Source organism: Diplotaxodon limnothrissa, linkage group LG7 (assembly GCF_057381915.1).
Source record: "Diplotaxodon limnothrissa isolate DT_005_m linkage group LG7, D_limnothrissa_male_GT1.1, whole genome shotgun sequence".
In the NCBI taxonomy this organism is placed as follows: domain Eukaryota; kingdom Metazoa; phylum Chordata; class Actinopteri; order Cichliformes; family Cichlidae; genus Diplotaxodon; species Diplotaxodon limnothrissa.
Window position 1 is genome coordinate 21,293,779 of NC_140602.1, and position 5,614 is coordinate 21,299,392.

The following is a 5,614-nucleotide window of genomic DNA, read 5'->3' on the forward strand; positions in this document are numbered from 1 at the left end:
ATATAGGAAATCACTTAAAAACCTAATGTTTTATTAACTTGGGCTTTTTATCTTTTTTTCTTTTTAGAATATTATGATCTGAAGCATCCAAGTGTGCTAAAACAACACTGCTAGATCCAGAGACGAGGCCTTTTTCTTTTAATTTTTTTAATGGTGACTTTCAAAACAGCAAATGTCTACACCACAGCACTTCTTCCACTGTGTAAAAACACAGTAGGAGGGGATAAACACATGTTTTGCTTCTGTCCTAACAACACAATAATTCTGCTGTAAAAGCTTCATTGTTAACTGCATGAATGAAAAAACCTTGCAATTTCGTTACTAATGTTTCATTGTTTCCTCCATGATGCTGTAGTTACAGTGCTTTGAAGGAAACAAAACTCTCTCTCTGTTAAAACTATACATAAAAGGTGTATAATTTTTCTTGACCTCTTCAGTGAATGTGGTTATTTCTTTTGTGTTCATTTCTCCATGTGCTGCATTGATGGTGGTTGCTAGGTTACAAGGAAACTGAAGAGTGATGTGGTGCAGCACAGCACCCTCTTTGCAGCAGCCATGCCAAAAATGCTAGGGGTCATCTATTGTCACTTTAACAAACCGCTGCAGGGGGAAAAAGCACAATAAATTAATTTAAGGAGTGCCAGTCTAACATGAAAATGTCAAACAAAACCTTTTTTTTAATGTATCAATGGAGGTTACAGCATTTTGATCATTTCACATAGATCTAATGTTTAATAAACTTAGTGGAGTGGACGCTACCAATCACGTTTCAGTCGTCACCTTCACCATTATCGATGGCTATATCGCTACTTTTAATTTTAGACAAACTTTTTTTATTGGTGAAATACACTTCAACCAAATTGTTTGCCCCTAGTTTGTGAATTCTTGTATAATTTTTTAGTCTCTCGTTTGGCACTTCTTAGCAGGTGTTAACACAGAGGCCCCAAATTGAATTATCTGTGTTCTTTGTTTGATATTTTTGCAGCCTAAATTTTAACAGATTTTTTAAATTGTAACTATAACTGAAATGAAACCAACTTGGATCCTTTGTACTTAAGATAACTTTACACAGTATTATTTTTTTTAAATTTACATTTGGTTGGCAATGGTGTATAATGTTCACATGTTTACATGAGGGGCTAGCCTCAATTCTTCACTGCCAGTGCCATTCTGCTTCTGCTTTGGTCATTACTGCTGATTTGCACAACCACTTCCTCACGTTCAGCTAGTTTTATTGTTTGTTTTTAAGACGTCTTTTAATAAACACAAACGTAAAACCATAAAATACACAGCAGCTGCAGTATCTAAATTGCCATGCCAAGACTGATATGAGGCATTCATGTTCGCTTTTAAAATACCTGCTATATTATTCATTAGAAAGTTGGATATATTTAACCTCTCAGTCAATTCAGAACAATATTCAAAAGTTGTAAAGTGATAACAAACTTAATTTCACCATACTGTAAATCCAAAATAGAACTCAGTAGAATCCATAGAACTCTAAGCTATGTTTTTTCTAGGAGATACGTTTTTAGCTTGTATCATAAATGACATTAAAAAAAAGAAACATAATACTCCCAGCTTAATGTTTGAATAAGAATCTTTTTTATTGTCAAACACTTTGACTCATCATAGAGAGAAAAGCACATGTATAGCTACTGTAAGTACTAATGCACTGAGTCAGCATCGGAACTCATGCCACCATGACTTCTGTTGCTGAAACATGCAAATAGAATACAGTCATAAGTCATGTAATTAGTCACAATTGCATTGGACGGGACATAATGTCCACTGTAATGAAAGTATCCTTCAGGCACATTGAAACTACCCATCTTCTCCAAAACTCTCCAAACATGCAAGTTGATGAGTGATTTGGTAGAACTGCACATTACTGTGGTGGTCTCCGTCGCACTGAGGGATCTGTCTCAGTCTGCAGTGTTCTGTACATCCTGTACACACTGTGTACATTATGTTATGGCTGTCAAAGAAGCTTCACAGTTCCTTGTAAAATTCAACAATAAATAATCTACTTTAAATCTGATCATACCCTGATCATGGAGTGTAATCTGGGGTTTTGGTATTTATTAGTTTTCCAGAATTCGGCTGCTTCTGAATACATTGAGATTATGCACATAATTTAGTGGTGGCCATAGATCTTTTAGTGCACTGAGCAGAATTTCAATGAATGGAAGAATATGAACCAATGCTTTACACATGTACAAGGGAATCCTGGTGATGTATGCAGAAGGCAGAACTCCACAGCGATAGAGCACCTAGTATAAACGAAGTTTTTGACCACTAACGTCGTTCCTGTATTCTTACAGTAATGCGCTTCCAAGTAAACTGGAAGTCATTGAAAATGTAGTGCTTTTTCTTGTTTAACTAGGTTTCTTTGCTCATTTTAACCACCAAACAAAGGAAAAAGGAACGAAAAAGGTGAAAATAATGCAGACAGAATGATTTTACCACAGAGATCTGATGTTTTACAGCCTTTGTTAAGCAGAAACATCTATGAAAAACCATAATGGATGCATATGCCAAAATAACAATTAGTCAGCTACTTCAGGGGTGAACCTCATGCGTCAGACTATTTTTTAATTGGTTTACAGGCCTACTGTTTACTAACAAGGAACACTGATGTAGCACTTATGTGGAGTTACATAAAGTACCAATGGATAATTACCAAAGTAATAAGCAATTTGGGCTAGTGTCAGAAGACTGAGAACGACTCTTAGAGCTCTGGTACACGAATGGCAGAGAAACCAGACAAACACAGTTATGTGGCTTTAAAAGTACTTTAGTGATGTTAAGCCTTGTAAAAGAAATTTGTAAACAACACAGTATTACAACAGGTTTTAACAGAATGTCAAGTATAAAAATTTCCCCCAAAGTAGCAAAAAAAAATAGAATTAAATAAAATTGTGCACAAGTAAAAGAATTTGTCTTTTTTAAGTCCAAATGGTACCGGTGGGGCCCATAGAATTCATCTGACAAGGAGTGTGTGTGTGATTGTCTGTCCTACCGTACTACTTGTACAGTAGAGGACTGTAGTCCATCAATGTGCAAATGAGTGTGCGTGTATATGTATATCGCCTCCTAGGATCTTGGGTTGGCTCGCCATCCAGTGAACACTGGAACACTCTGGGTTCTGGAATCGCTGACCTGGTCTTTGGATTCGTCCCATATAAAAACCTGACCTATAAACAATGGCCAAATATATGTCACGTGCCCTTTAAGGATAACTCTCACAAATTAAACTAAAGTAGTGTCACAGTGCAGTAACTACTATTCAGATCAGCTATCATCAATTCAATCATCATCAGTTCAGTCATGTTGTACAACATTAAAATATCAAGTTTCAAAGGTCAAAGTAGCAATATCCAAAATTTCACAGTATCAAGGTTCAATTATTTGTAACCTGCAGTAACATTAAAGATTATCTACAAGGTTTTAAACATTCAGGAATTATAGTCACCATATAATTCACTTTCATTGTAAACATTAATTACATCGATCAAAATAAACTCACTGTACATATATATCTAATCACAAATAAATAAGTATATTACCCCTTTTAAGAAATGGAATAATATGCAAATGCTTATCAGAAATTGAACAAAGTGCAAATAATCAATTTCAATAACACGTAAACACAAGGACTCAGTCCACAAATAGGAGTATTAAAATAGACGTGCTTAATCCCGCTTGTACCATAGGCCTACCAGTACAAGTGGAAATACACTAAAAATTACCTCCAAGTGTTCAATACTGAGTATTGTAAAACAACCGATTGACATCAAAATTTAAACAGGAAGCAGGATAAAGTCTGCTTACAATTATCTCTCATAAAGTTATTTTTAGCTGCTTTAACCATTTACAGCTTTTCACATGTTAGTGACTTAGTTAACGATCTAACTAGCATAACAACAGCGTTTCAGAGACATCGAACAACTGTACCCACACTCCGCACATCACGTGTCTGATTAGCCACATTTAGCTTACCGCCGTCGAGTGGATGCTCAGCATTTACATGGAGCCACAGCTCAGTAAACCCTCCGGTTTCGCTCTGCCCTTGACAACAACAAGTGCAAATACATAATTTGTGAAAAATATCAGTTTAGATGGTATTTCTTTTAACTGCAAACAGTCCAAAATGCAGCAGCCCGCCTTTTGACTGGTACCAGGAAATTTTGCCATATTACCCCTGTCCTAGCTAGCCTGCATTGGCTGCCCATAAAGTACCGTATTCAATTTAAAATATTACTCCTTACTTTCAAAACTATTAATAAATTAGCGCCAAGTTATCTTAGTGAACTTCTCAAACCACATACTCCTGCTAGAACACTCAGATCTGCCACTCAACTACTTCTGACCCAACCCAGATCTCGACTGAAGTCCCGGGGTGACCGTGCGTTTGCTCTGGCTGCCCCGGTACTGTGGAATACCCTTCCTCTCGACCTCCGCGCATCTGACTCCATTGCACTGTTCAAATCACGATTAAAAACCCACTTATTCAATCTTGCCTTTCCCTCTAGTTAATATTTCTTTTATGATTTTATATCATGCACTTCTATGCTCATTTAAATTCTTGTTTGCTCTGTACCTGTTGCTTTCCTATGTATTAGTGACAGTTATCTGTTTGCATATTTAGTACTTGCTTTGGTCCTATTTCTATTATCCTCCTCCTATACTCTATTTTACTTGTTAAGCACCTTGGCATACCCTTGGTTTTTAAGTGTGCTTTATAAATAAAGTTTATTATTATTATTATTATTAACTCGTTAGAGGTTAATTTCTCCAGCTTACCGATAACAAAAGTTTTAGTCCGTCTGCTCTGTTCGGCTGTAGAAGCAAGAGACTGAAAACTTGGGAGCTGGTACTAAGGAGGGACAAGAGCTGCCTAGAGCTTCACCGATTGGCTGACATGTGAGGAGTGGAGTAAAACAATAGGCTCTCATCAGAGCTCATCAACCCTCTGAGAAACTTAACCCTTGTTTGACCAGAGCATATCATATATAATCTGCATCCCTTCTATGTTTAAATAATTATTTTGATCTCATTTCACTTTCATTAACCGGGACAGTAAGAACAGAACAATGAACATTAAATGTTTTAATTTTTCTTCTCTTTCTGTTTGAGATGATTTTAGGAACTGGGTTACACTGAGAACTGCAGTGACACATGTTAGGCGTTAGTGTGGCTGGTGGGACAACAATTTCATCCAAGGCTGTGGGTTTACCTACAAGAGCCATGTGGAGATTCATTTTTATCAGCTGAAGAAAATGAGAGTGGTGGGTGGTCAGAGTATGATGGCAAAGTGAGGACTGGGAATGTATTTCTTTAAACATCGCCTTGACACGGTGCATATGATAGATGTAGAGTCTTGCATTCTGGAAAACATGGGGGCTGCAGAGTGCGTAATGTGTTTTGTGTGTGAGAAGTAATGGAGCTAAAACAATGATGAATTCAAGCTTCCGATCTATATTTTCTTCATCTGTTTGCACTGGAATCTATACATTCCTTATGTATACTTTCCATTTCCTGGAAAGAATAAAGTACATTTTTAAATGGGTGTAACTATGTTATTGACAGTCGACTTGTTCTCTTCACAGGA

At 36.7% G+C, this 5,614-nt stretch overlaps 1 long non-coding RNA gene across 1 annotated transcript; it reads right to left on the reverse strand.

Moving 5' to 3' along the window:
• Positions 1-2,678: 2,678 nt before the first annotated feature.
• LOC146628234 (uncharacterized) lies at positions 2,679-5,106 on the reverse strand. The gene is made up of 3 exons (XR_014906336.1): positions 4,807-5,106; positions 4,003-4,071; positions 2,679-3,197 (listed from the first exon to the last, which is right to left on the reverse strand). It is a non-coding gene; the product is annotated as an uncharacterized LOC146628234 (long non-coding RNA).
• Between the last annotated feature and the right edge of the window lie 508 nt (positions 5,107-5,614).